Consider the following 15,125-nt stretch of genomic DNA (forward strand, 5'->3'; position numbering starts at 1 on the left):
GTGAATCAGTCGCGGGAGTGTTAACAGATGCACTCATTATAGGAGCGGTGTTAATAAGCTGAGTCTACGAAGACAATCTTGTATGTTGACTAGTATGTTGTTCCAGCTTTTGCTACGAAGCAATCCAGCGAACAATCAGAGAAGGGCTTCGGCATAAAAGGCACAGGTTCAAATTCCACCTCGGCCATACACCAGTGACTACTTTGTAATGAATGATTATATTCGAAGTTATGTACAGTTTGAATACTCATATAATACGATGTGACTCTGTTACCATACGATGTTTTCCCTAACCGTAAATGCACCTGCACATTCAGGCAACTGGATGTGTAACCTAACCATTATCAAACCGATAACCGGTTACTGTGTCAGGCGGGAGTCGCTTCATCTCAAGAACTACTTAACCGATTTTGATGTTATGATATGAACTTAGAAAATCTATTGACAGATCCTGCATATGTTTTAAATTTCATCAAAATCAGAGCACCAACGGTTCGATAGTTGTTGCGTTACAAACATACATACAAAAAATGTATTTCCACCCCAAGTTGATTGGTATACCTCACTCGCTTCTCTCGCATTATAACATCTTTAAAATAACAGAAAAGAATAATTTAAAGGAGGCTTGAACCAAATGTTTATTAGGTTACCAAAGACCTGCTAATTGTCCTAAAGAGGCCGAGTGACACCAGACCACGAGACTCATCGCAATGTTTGTCTAAACTAGTCAGTGTGGGCGTCAGTCTCGCCAAAACTATCAGATTTTATGTAAAAGGAACAATCGTTACTAATGAAAACATTGAGGTTACTTTAACGAAAATTGATAAAAAACTTACATACCTACATAAAATCACGTCTTTATTTCTTACAGAGCCAATAGTCTCGAAAAGACTGAAAGGCCACGTTTAGCTTAATAATGGAATTGAGATTCAAACAGTGACGGGTTAACATAACATTAACCCTACATCCTTGACCCAGAGAAAGTCAAAGCCTCCGTGTATGAAGCACATTGAGTGTGCTCAATTAATTTCTAGTTATAAATCCATTTGTCATCGATTGAGAGGATAATTACGATGGCCCCGCGGGTATGAAGCTGGAATGTTGACATTTAACGGGGATATATAGACATGTTGGAAATACAATTTGTTCATAATTAAACACTATAAGAGGTAATTTGTTGTATCAGCGATGACTGCATATAGAGTTCTGATGGCAGAAGAAATACAGTAATTTCGTAAAATAAAAAGTTAACAAAATTAATGCTATAAAAGAAGTGATAAAGGGCATTAAAATAAATTGTGTTGAAGTAACAATTACCAAGATGTAAATGTATAAAAATAATAATATTTTGTTATGGGTATAACTTTGAAAATAGCTCTACATATGTAAACGTTTACATGAAATGAAATGGATAAGGTAAAACCCATGTTTCACGGGAAACTGCAACTTACTTGAAACAAATTGTGTTATTACCAGAACAATACAACTTTTGCTTTACTCGACGTTAGAACTTTTTGAAAATACGCGCTTTACACACTCGGCTTTTATACCAAGATATCGAGATGAATTAGGTAATTTTATTGTTAAAATGCGTTATGAGTAAAAGTCTTGTAGTATACAAATGATTTGCGAATAAAGATTTTATAAAAAAATATAATTTTTTAAGGACGTCCTGGCAAAAGGTCAATAGTATTGGAAACCACCGATCTTGCTTGAAGAGAGTTATGAATGTGGATCAAGCGAAAGAAGTATGCAGGGATCAAGGCAGGTAAGTGGAGAGATGTAGTATCTGTCTGTCCGTTTATCAGTGGAGAGATGTAGTATCCCTCTGGGAAAAAGCGTTATTTTATGTATGTATGTATGTAATTCTAACGTCAAATATCATAAATAATTTTATTATTATGAATTTCTCTCAACCATTGTCATTCACGAACATGATACACTTCAAATATTCCCTCTCTAACTCTAAGTTACTCTCTTTAAAATGAAACTAAAGAAAGAGATTTAAGATAAGTTTGGTTGGTTGAAGTTCAGTTGACTGGAAGAAATTGGCATAAGTCCGCCATTGTATATATATTCAATGACTGATTTGTAATTTGTTATTTTTTTATGTTCAAAAAAGAGTTCACAAACAAACAAACCTATACGTTCATGAAAACATTTACATAATATTGAAATATCGACGAGATAAAGTCCTTCCCATTAGGTACATTCATTCACGATACCGATTACATTCAATTACGAGATGTATTACAAGATATTGTTTTATCAGGAGCGGTAAATTTTGAGATAGTCGCGATGTGAACGGGCGTGAATGAACATTTTATTTTGTTGTTAAATTATTAATATCAATAATCTAAGCGTATTTGACTGGAAGGATATCAAAAGCAACTTGAAAAATGAGACTACATATCCTCCAAATTAAGTCCCCCTGACCTGTATTCAAATCAACAATTTTTCAAGTGACGAACGTTATCTCGAAAACACGACGTAAACAAAGTCATATTTTAAGGACAAGAATATAGTTTCAATGCCAGTCTGGAAGCAAAGTCAATCAAGGGAAAAATGAAAAAGGCGTACAGGCTTGGGATTCTTCTTGTAGACGATGATCTAGCAACCTGCCACTAACTAACTCAATAGATGACCGCAGTTGTCGAGTTGTTTCTATCCCGTGAGGAATAAATGTGATGTATGCATGTAACATACATACATACATGTATCAGTCTTCAAGACTGAAAGGCTACGTTCAGCTGATTTAAATAGTGACAGGTTGCTAGCCCAGCTCTTAGTCGCCTAATACAGCATCCCTGGTTGGCCGTCTTATTCTAAAGAATCAGGGACCATACGGCACTTTAAATAAACAAAGTACTTATGATAGTAACTGTCACTTATAAAATCATTTGAAATTCACACGTTGACCAATGAAAATGAGGACTATGGACAAATAACGAGAAAACAGGAAAGGATGCAGCGTCGGGGCTCCAATAAATCACGCTAATTGGCGCAGCCCACGTGGCCGCCCGCGCCGCTAATTGTACGGGGATCTCAATGTCTGTCAGTTTGTGTTCACATTGACGTTTCCCGGTTGTGAAGGATCATTGGGAATATAGATTTTCCATGAGGATAACTATTTATATGGAAATGTTACTTTTGTTTAGATCAATTGAATAGAAGCTGGCATTTTAATTGGTGGTTCCCAGCATCAATAGAAAATAGAATAGGATCACTCTCGTCCCATGGATGGCGTAAAAGGCGACTAAGGTATAGGCTTATATACTTGGGATTCTTCTTTTAGACGATGGGCTAGCAACCTGTCACTATTTGAATCTTAATTCTATCATTAAGCCAAACAGCTGAACGTGGCCTATCAGTCTTTTCAAGATTGTTAGCTCTGTCTACCCCGAAAAGGGTCATCGGTAAAAGGCCTAGGTAGGATTTGAACCCTTACACATTACTTGCGCATTTGAACGGGGCACTTTAATCTATTCTATCGATCGTTTAAGAAACCAGTGCTATTATCTTAAATGGTATCTTTAAAATACACATTGATTAAATTTTCATGATAAAGTATTTGTACCGGTTCTTTATCACCACGGACTAAACTATTTCATATTCAAGCTATACAGACAAACGAACTGATGTATGACTCAAACTCGGACCGTCAATCAGATCGCAATGTGACGGAAATTAATGGAAGCTGCAAATGAGTGATGGGACTAGGGTCGAGTCGACTATCGATAGTAACAATCAAGTCATCGATACACACATACATATGTTCACTCATGTTGCGGAGTAGACAGAGCCAACAGTCTTGAAAGGACTGAATGGCCACGTTCAGCTATTTGGCTTAATGATAAATTTGAGATTCAAATAGTGACAGGTTGCTAGCCCATCGCCTAAAAAAGAATCCCAAGTTTTTAAGCCTATCCCTTAGTCGCCTTTTACGACATCCATGGGAAAGAGATGGAGTGGTCCTATTCTTTTTTGTATTGGTGCCGGGAACCACACGGCACACAAGTCATCGATATGACATAATATATTGTTTATTTATTTAAAACTTCATTGCATGAAATAAAATTTATAACTGGCGGACTTAATAATTGCACAGCTAGAAATAGTTACTATAAAATTTTACAGCACCATATTAGTAATGGTTGCCATTGACCCCAATCTGTACTGCACATAATGTGTTTAGAATTTATTTTTCAGGTATGAACTAACTAAAATAAATCTACTTTATATTTTATAATTTCTAAAGTATAATTGGTACGATGACGTTATAATTTTTCTCTCTACATGGTACTACGGATGTGCACCGCAGTCTAAACTGCAAGAGAGTCAAGAGATTACTACGGATGTGCATCGCAAAGTCTAAAATGCAAGAGAGTCAAGAGATTACTACGGATGTGCATCGCAAAGTCTAAAATGCAAGAGAGTCAAGAGATTACTACGGATGTGCAGCGCAAAGTCTAAAATGCAAGAGAGTCAAGAGATTACTACGGATGTGCATCGCAAAGTCTAAAATGCAAGAGAGTCAAGAGATTACTACGGATGTGCATCGCAAAGTCTAAACTGCAAGAGAGTCAAGAGATTACTACGGATGTGCATCGCAAAGTCTAAAATGCAAGAGAGTCAAGAGATTACTACGGATGTGCATCGCAAAGTCTAAACTGCAAGAGAGTCAAGAGATTACTACGGATGTGCGTCGCAAAGTCTAAACTGCAAGAGAGTCAAGAGATTACTACGGATGTGCATCGCAAAGTCTAAACTGCAAGAGAGTCAAGAGATTACTACGGATGTGCATCGCAAAGTCTAAACTGCAAGAGAGTCAAGAGATTACTACGGATGTGCATCGTAAAGTCTAAAATGCGTCAAGAGTCTGAGTCAAGAGTCTGAGTCAAGAGTCTGAGTCAAGAGTCTGAGTCAAGAGTCTGAGTCAAGAGTCTGAGTCAAGAGTCTGAGTCAAGAGTCTGAGTCAAGAGTCTGAGTCAAGAGTCTGAGTCAAGAGATTAGAAAAGTATGCTGAATTTTTTTGGGTTCCTTATTAAGTCTATACGTTTCGATTTTCTAAAATTATCGTGTAAACGGAAATTATTACACGTTTAACGCGGTCGTAACTGCAAGCATACTCTAGGAGTTCATAAACTGACACGATTGGACTTGACAAATTATCGATAAGTCTTTCGATAGTAGACATCACTAGTGCAGCGGCAGGTTTTCAATTAATTGTGCGCAAACGGCGGCGCAGGAGTCGGCATTAGCCCAGATATTAATTACAGGTGGATCGTAAATCTTTATGTGTTAAATAAGTTTTCATGAGCCGAGGGCAGGAAAGCCTGCAATGGAGTTTTGTTTATTGATCACGTAGGTATTGACTGACTGACTGAAGTGCCAACGCACAGTCTGCTTAGTTCGGAAACCAGTCTCTCACAATGTAACAATTGTTTCACATAAACATGTACTTACCTAGCGTTAAGTTTTAATGTCGGATTGTGGAGAAATTGAAGATTTATTGAATTTTAATTTGAACAGTCAAAACAGTTGGGATTTGATATTTGGCGTAGGTAAGGGATGCTTTTGTGGTCTGAGGGTGCACTCAGAGGAGATGTTCCGAACTTCCAGTGGAAACGAATTCGGGCGGAGTCGCGGTCGTACCCTAGTGTGATTTTAAAGGCTGAAGCGAGAGCAATGTTTCGGGCTCGATGGCCTTCAAAGGGAACATTTTTCGTCGATACTGCATCAACTTTTTTTTATTCATGATTATAGGACAACATCACATCATAATTGTCATATCTTTTGGTTTCACAACATTGGTTAACGTCTAATTAATTACTTAAATCTAAGTTTACTGCCGCTTCCAAATTGTCAGTGCTGAAGAAGCGGCAACAAACTGCACTACAGCATTTTATTGTCCTTGTTGTTCTTGTCAACAACGTCCACTTGGATAAGGGAATATACATTGTTATGATTAATTGATCTGATTAATAAAAATTTAAATATATAAATATGTATTCATTATAAGTATAATAGCGTTTATCTGAGTCATATTATTAGTTTAATTAAATCCACAAATATCAAATAATATTATTGTTTCTCGCAAAACTAGCAGCCAATTTGTTTTTTCTTTTTCAATTTCATTGTGGTACATTCTGTTCTAAGCCTATTCCTAACAGCCGGTTGCTATCATCCATCATATAATTGCGAGTGGGGGCCGATTCCGATCAGATTGCGCTGAGTTATGCTTCCGCCCTTATCAGCGGTGATAAGCGCCGCCCGCTCCGATACCGCACCGGTTTTCACTGATCTGGGCGCCCACGTCACTTGTTGCGATTGGGACATGACACCTTAAATAATAACCTTTAAAAATTATTATAATCACGTCTATATCCCTTGTGGGGTAGATAGAGCCAACTTTGTTGAAAACACTGAAATGCCACATTCAACTGTATGGCTTAATGTTGGAATTGAGATTCAAATAGTGACAGGTTGCAAGCACATAGCCTACAAAAAGAATCCCATATTTATTAGCCTTTTCCTCAGTCGCCTTTTACTACATGCATGGGAAACATATGGAGTGGTCCTATTGTAAAGTGGGGAATCGGCATGGCATCAAGTTATAACGACACGAACATTCTCGCTTATTTTCTTTTACACGGTGATTTCAGAAACTTCAGGATTCGGGAAAAATCCTGTTAATTCCTATTGACTGATTAGACTACATATATATATATAAAAAACCTACATACTATCCAAATTATCTAGATCCCCAACGGTTTAGTCTGGGCGTTGCCTGTCAGTTAGTCAACCAATAACGGAAGAGCTTTATATATACATACATATTTTCCGTTGGGATAGGCAGATACTATGGATTTTCTTTTATCTATGGTGTTGGATCTTTTCATGCGGTTATAGGATTACTCCTCTCCTTATTAATATAAATTCTTATGAAGATACCTACTTATCCTATTAATACTGGGAACATAATATCATGGTCACATTTACAATTTATATAAAACACTTAACAATGCATTCTGTACTTGCACAATAAAATACTCATTTAATTGTTATTGACTTCTGGCATTTTAATAATTCCAAGACAAATAACGTTTGTTAAGTAAATAATAAGTATTAAAAGCTTTACAACACTATGCATTACAAAGTCATTCAAGGTTTAGGAAAAACAGTCGTAACATTACGCACTTCCAATTTGTTTATTTAATATTTTATATATTAAACCTCTTAAACATTACCAATCAAACAAATACAATATTAATTAAAAGTAAGTTAACAGCGGGGGCTCCGCAATCAATTTAAATGAATATTTAGAAAGCGGCGATCAGCGGGAATTACCAAACAGGCGGAACCGCGGGGCAGGGATAGTGAGTTATGAATAATGCAAGTGGTTAATTTGAACAAATATGTATAGTCTGTAATTCCTCCCACGCGTCCAAATGATTTGTATACCGATGTCAGGTTGATTTCATTAATTTGTTTGTTGTCACCGTTGTGTGAATGGGGTTTTATGCGTGATAGATTTTAATTAGTTCTTAAAAAATATTCTATAACCCTTACGGGGTAGACAGAGTCCAACAGTCCTGTAGAGACTGAAAGGCCACGTTCAGCTGTTCGGCTTAAGATTGAATTGAGATATAAATAATGACAGGTTGCTAGCTCATCGCCGATAAGAAGAATGCCAAGTTTATAAGCCTTTCCCTTAGTCGCCTTTTACGATAAAGTATCACAAACAATATTTTTGCTTTACAATAAACGAGTACGTATTATACTTGTCATGGCAAGCGACGAATCTTCGAAACTAAGTGTTGATATCATCAACTACTCGTAAAGCTGATAATAAGGCTCAACAAAGGACGCCCGCGTGATTTTATATGTTTTATAGTCCGAGGCGTGTGATCATAGAGTTCGGAATGATATAAGATAGTAGAAATGCCACATTGTACTTACCTACCTGCTTCGCATGCTTCGTAGCGTCTCATCGTATTGCACGAAGTTTTCTGCGTAGTTGTAAAGCTTTAAATTAATTGTAGAATAGAAATGAAAATGTTATGGTGTTACAATCATCAGTTGCGACGTCACATTCACCAGTTCTAATGTGACAATTCTATACAAATATAAAATAAAGTTCGTTGACTGAGACAACATTTTACCAATTACTTTGATTCGTGCTTCTTCGTGATTTCGCTTCATCCATATTCATTACTCTCTTCACGCAAGTTTTGTGTATTATTCCCGCCACTTTAGAATAGAATTACTCCACATCCTCTAAATGTCGTAAAAGGCGACTAAAGGAAAGGGTAATTAATTTGGGATTCTTCTTATAGGTGATGGTATAGCAACCTGTCACTATTTGAATTTCTATTGCACCATACAGTTGGACGTGGCCTTTCAGTCTTTTCAAGACTGTTGGCTCTGTTTCCCCGCAAGGGATATGGACGTAACTATACCTATGTATGTATGCAAGTTTAGCGTACTACATTTGATCAAGGTACGCTTGTACAAGCCTCCCCTTACAACGCTCCCACTTCTAGAGTCTTTTATTATTGCGAGTTCTGTGCGCGTGAGCCGTCAATCCATTGCATTGACAATATAAAGCGTGTTTTATAGTAAACTAATTTTATGACTCGTGTAAACGACTTTTTCATTTGAATTTTAAAGCTTAAGTGTTTTTGGAATTAATGCTGGTGCTTTTATTGTCTTGCTCTCTTCTACCGATGGGGATAAAAATTGTAATAAAAATAAGTTTAAGATATTGAAGTCGGTAGATGAAATACGATTTGAACCCAAAGCCTGTGTTATAGGACACAGCGGCGGGTAACTGCACGTAGTACAAGATACAATTTATTTCATTGGAATGAGACAAAAAGTACAAAGATTTTGAAGGCATTAAAAATGTACATACAAAATTTATTTGTAAAAAAAGTATAAATTAGATCACATTCGGACACCCAACACCACCACAAAAACACCACACACATATCCCCCCGTACGGGATAGACAGGGCTAAATTTCACATCTTTAAAAGGGTTTAATTTTAGCACAAAGTGGGTAGTAATAGGTCAAGGGTTTTTAAATTTGGCTTGGAAACGTAGATTTCTAGAGATATCCCTTCTAGATATAAGGGAAATAATAGGATTTTTCGTTTTATGTAGCCGTGATCTAATGACATTTTTTGCCTGTTGCCATCTCTCTCTCCCTCTCTCATCTTGGCGTGTTCCCAGTTGCACCCTCCACATCTTCTGACCCAGAATGCTGCTTTTCTATTGTACTACTGCGTTCTGTCAAGCCTCTACACATTTTTGTCAATAGACAATATAAAATAGCAAACAAAATTGTATCTCCAACACAAAAAAAAGACTTTAGTGATACGCAGGTGGTCCTAGACGACCACGAATTCCTATTAAAACATTACGTAAGACTCCAGACTCGCCGCGGAAGGCCATATATTATGAGGACGATATATTCCGAATAATCGGATCTTATTAACATACAGACAGATTTATAGACCAAAGGGACTGAGCCGGGAGCTAGGAAGCGATTGGAGTTGTAGTGAATTTTGTTACCCAAATTTTAGTTGCTTATTTTATGAATTAATCGAACCGTATCTAGAAGGTCGTATTGTTGGCGAGAGTTTGAAGAGCGAAGTGTCAGCCAAATTTTAGTCTTATAAAAGAAAAAGGTTATAATGTTTATTGAGCCGATGAGGTACGGACCTGTCATTATCTATGTATATCAAATATATCACTGAGCTATTGCTAACACTATAACATTATAAAGAGAAATTATAGGCGTTTTTAGGAAATTATAAAAGGAGCGTAGCTGTAAAATCTGGTACTTTATGAAAAGGAAATAAGGTTTATTAGTTTCATACAGTTGTGATTTTCTGTCGTAAGAAATTAATCAAGTATTATTAATGTAGTAAATAAAAAACAAAGTATATAACTAACTTTTTATTTATTCTTAAAAACATAAATATCTATTTGGTTGTCATCGCCTGGGCTTAAGGTCACCTTCGGAGTAGGGAAGCTAATTAGAATGTGAAATAGTTCTAACACTTGATTTACGAAGTCTTTTAAACAAACTAGATCACCGAAACGGTTTAGAACGATTTTGTCAAAAATTTTAAAAAGTATTTTCAGCTTTTAGTGACCTATATGTTATTGTTGTTTATGTTTCATCAGGAGATCATTGTGTAATTGTCCTTTGTTTACATTGTAACATGTATGTGTGTCACTTTTCTATTATACTATATTTTAACCGCAGCTTCACTCGCGTAAATATATCATAATAAACAAAAAGCGACAAATTTAAATTGAACACCATCTAACAAATAAGCGACAAAATTAGCACCACCTACAAAAGAATACGAGTTTTTCGAAAATCCAACGGGAATTAAAGTTTTTAACGGGGTGAAAGGTATTTAAATTATATAATTTTTTATGTACGTAATATTTCAAGAAGATCAATTCAGTAGATAGTCCATGAAGAGGTCACAAACAAACAAATAAACTCACTTGCGCATTTTTAATATTAGTTGAGACTAGAGACTATTAGCCACGACTTGGACGAATACATACGTAACCTATAACACCCGCAGATAATTAAACTTTTTAATCATATATTTCCATGATCGGTTTAGTATTTCCGAAAATACTACCTTAAAATCAAACAATTAAAATTACAAACTTGATTGTTGGTATATTTGAAACTAGCTTTTGGGTGGGTTTCGCTCCCGTGGGAATTTCAAGAAAAAAGTAGCCTATGTCTGTTCTATCTGTGTACCAAATTTCATCAAAATCGGTTAAGTAGTTTTTAAGTTTATTCGTTACCAATACAGAACAAAAACACAAATCTTATCTTTTTATTATTAAAGTGGATTATAGGGGACATATTATTAACAAAACATTTGTTAATAATATGTCCCTAGCTCCCCGACTACATAGAGACCGTGTCCGCGGCATCTCCGGAACGACGTGATAATTTAGAAACGTGTATAATAAATTGTATAATCCGTGTAATAATGTGTAATACATTGTATAATCTGTGTAATACCGTGTAATAGCGCGCCATTGCCGAGATTATTAGGTAAATTCATGGTGATTTGTAGTCGATAAGCATGTCTATTATTTTTCATTAATTAATTTTAATAATTGGGTGGTATTCGTAAAGTGATCGTATTAAAGCCCAAAACTAAAAACCTTTTATTGAATAAACATAAAATCACGCTTCTTTCCCGGAGGGGTAGGCAGACACTAGGTACATCTTTCCAATTGCCACGACCCCTCCATACTTCATTCGCTTCATTCACATTCAAAGCTCCTTTTAGTTTATTCGTTTGCAAATCTTTACATTAAAATGTGAACAATATTGAAAGAGATAAAAATTATAAAGTCTGTAAGGGCTAATCTTCGAAAGTACTAACGGTACCGTACATGTAAAACTCTACAAAAAAACTGTACGAGTAGGTATCTTTTAAAAAAGTACACTAATTGCAGGCTATGTATGTCCACGGGTTCAGCTGAGCGGGCCCCTAGCATTTGTATAAAAGGAAAGTACTGATTCAGAATACACAAAACAACTGCATGACGAATTAAGCACCAAATTAATGTCGTCACTGACCACATCCTTTTCAACAATCGGACGATTTGTAAAACCAACACACGTGGTCCGCGGACCGTATCGCTTTGTCCGACAGGTCAGGGAGCAGGCCACAGACATAGATCTCGCTAGATACTACAAGAATACATGTGAATATAAACTGGGAAAAACACTCACCTAAATAAGCGTCAGCATTCCGAAATTTATGTAAAGTTTCCGTACGTCATCTGATTTTATTTCTTGTGATTAGAAGGAGACGCAAAGAAATAAAAAGAATATATACATATATTTCTTCTTTTTTCCCCTGATTTGAAAGACATGGAAAGAGAAACATTTTGGCCATTTGATAATTTGCTTGGAATTGCATGGTTTTCTAGATTAAGTAGGTAGTTTTATATTTTCATGTTAGTGTATATCGCGAGCCAAAACAGTGACCTTTCGAAACTGTTTTATTGACATGCGGTGTACTAGTGTAGCATAAAAACATTTTAACTAGAGGTGGTATCTAGCTAACTCCTATGTCTATGTGCTAGACCGTCCAAACGGTAATACGGTAATCGTATACAATTAGCGCGGTCTCGGTTACCAGTTTTTGTGTTACATGTTAGTAGTGATGGCAAAAGCGGGTTATATTTTTAATTTGAATTTCATGATCCTTAAGCATCTGATAATTTTGTCATTAGTCTCTTCTGAATCAATTTACGAAAATTGATGAACCTCATCATTTTAAATATCATATTTAAGGCCTAACCATGGTGGGATTAAAAAAATAAGAACATACTATATAAAGTTACGTTTATCTCCCTTGATAGGTAGATAGAGTCAATAGTCTTGAAAATCTGAAAGGTCACGATCAGCTGTATCGCTTAATGATAGAATTGAGACTAGAATTGAACTCTTGGGCGCCTTTTACGACATCCATGGGAATAAGACGGAGTGGCCCTATTATTTTTTCTATTGGTGCCGGGAACCATACGGTACTTAAGTAAAGTATTAAGTACAAAATTAGGATATCGCGATTTATTTTCACTGTGACCTCTCCCTTAGCAAGCCTAGTGTGTGAACAAGTATGTCCAAGTTGTTTTGTTCCGTCGCAATTAGCTTAATGCATTGTAAGTAGCCGTTTTGTGTCGCGTATTACAGGTTTCGTTATCCGCCGTCACATATTTTTATTACCCTGGATACTTAGCAATTATCATTAAATTACTAGTTATATCTCTTGGTTCTGCTTCTGTGGGAAATAAGTTCATAAAATATCCGTTTTCGGATCACTGTTTAAAACTTTCGAAGTTTAACAAATGTCTATAAATCAGCTCTTAACTAATATCATTTATGATCTAAGGTTCCTAAAAAATTGTTAGAGCGTTATTAACACTTGCAAACCTCTGTCTGATTGACTGTAAGAAGCTCAAAGACAAACATTTTGTTGGCTAACCATGCTTAAATTTTGTAATATCTGAACTCTTCAAATCTGAACTGTTATTTTTGAGTATGTTCATACCTATACAAAAATCTGTAAAGTAGTTTAGAAACGGGTATACTGACAGGGAAAATATACAATATAATACTATATTAGTATTATTTAAATAAAATTTAAAATAATTGTATTTCCACATCAGTACAAAGTAGTCAAGGTACCGTACCTACAGTATATCAACCTACTCGGATTCACTGCAAATTCGTCTCTATTGCGGAAACGTCATGGCGAAAGGTCAGGGTCAGGAGTATCCAAAACAGACTAGCTTGCATGAAAAGGATTATGAATATGGATGAAGCGAAAGAAGTATGCAGAGTTGAGCTTTTTCTGGGCTCTGAAGGGTTCCGCCCATGCATATGTTATATGGTGCCTTTGATTGACTCCCTAGAAACTTATCTTACCCGGCAGACTTATCCCCTACCAGATTAACATACCTTTAGAAAATAGTTATTAGTACATGACGGAGGTGGGATTCGAATCTGTGCCTTTCTGCGCATCACGCATTTGAACGGGCACCTTACCGATTCGACCACCAACGCTTGTGATTTTATATATGTATGTATGTTGCATGCGTGCGTAACTTGACATGCGGTTGACTGTACCAGGCTTTAAAACCTATGATCTCGTGAGCGTGCAAAAAGGCAGTGCTCGACTTAACTGCTTCATAAGTGACTTTGCTGATAACGCCCAAGGCGGCCTGGGTCGCAACTATATAATTTTAATAATAAAATTGGCAATTTATTTACTATTCGTTATCCAGACTTCCATATTTAAACTATACTATTTGGTATAGAGGAAATATTGAATTTTTGTCTATAATGAATAAAACTCAAAAAGTACTAAGGCCACAGATTAAGAAATAGTGACTGTGGCGGTGTAAAGAAAATTTACAAAATGTCGAGATTATATATAATGTATGCGACATAAAGACAAAGCTTTTTTCAACTACTTGTTACGGGGACAGTATAGTTTCCGTGATGTAAGGTACCCTATGTCCTTGTCAGTACTTATAAGCGGGTTTCCAGTAACTATTTTGGGAAATCCTCTAAGTACCCTCTACACTGTCCAAGGGAAAAAAATATAAGCTTAATTAACGATAATAACTTTTCATGCGGTTTTAAACAAAATTGTAATCTAACTGGTAGATTTTGCGTGATGCTTGTATTTACAGACAGATAAAAAAATTACACGTCTTGGATCCGGGATCGATCTAGTACATCCCCCGCTATTACTTTTTTGCAATTTTCAATGTACAAAATTAATTTTTGTACAGATTAATCATAATTGAATTGAGTACCTATGTAGCAAAAAACAACGAAATTTTCGAATTTAATTTTATATTGATAAAAAAAAATTAAACGTATTGACTTATGTTTAGTTTATATTAGGCTTATTTTAATCTTTTTTTTTATTTAATTTTAATTTATCTCAATGTGGAAGCTCCCTATGAGTAGCGGTGCGCATGCGACTCCATTCGGACGCTACTCCGTGCGAATAAATGCGCTTCATAATGCTAAGTGATTTCGCGGCATTAGTGGCCACTGACCGCTTTACTTGTAGATAACATAGACTACTTAGCAAGACAACTCTAGACGAACGAAACGGAAATTATATAAGAAAATAGTTGCAATTCAGAGCTACGTTCACCTAAGAATTTCAGGATAAAAAGTACTTATTGATAATATTCCAGGTTGATATCTTTTTTATTCATAAATTTGTGTACAACGAGGAAAAAGAGCTGGAACTAAGACTAAAAAGAACTTTGTACAAGAGCACTACTTATTCCTAAATCCTACTTGTATACCAAATTTCATCAAAATCTGATCAGTGGATTTGGCATGAGAGAGTAACAAACATACATTCACACATTTTAACAAACAAAATCCATACGCCGGTTACAATCTCCACACGCGTAAAGCGAAAAAAAACTCTAAATCACATTTAAAACGCACACAGAAATTTAACCATACAAAATGTATAGATTTGTAAAATTAATAGTCTATTGCACTAGCCGGTGTATGGTAATCATACATAA

General features: G+C 35.9%; 1 protein-coding gene across 1 annotated transcript in view; it reads right to left on the reverse strand.

Moving 5' to 3' along the window:
* The window catches only part of LOC106131715 (protein Wnt-7b), a 35,344-nt gene that overhangs the window by 11,696 nt on the left and 8,523 nt on the right, over positions 1-15,125 (reverse strand). The gene's annotated exons all lie outside the window — the stretch shown is intronic.

The sequence above is a fragment of the Amyelois transitella genome, chromosome 26 (genome assembly GCF_032362555.1).
Source record: "Amyelois transitella isolate CPQ chromosome 26, ilAmyTran1.1, whole genome shotgun sequence".
NCBI classification, from domain to species: Eukaryota; Metazoa; Arthropoda; class Insecta; order Lepidoptera; family Pyralidae; genus Amyelois; species Amyelois transitella.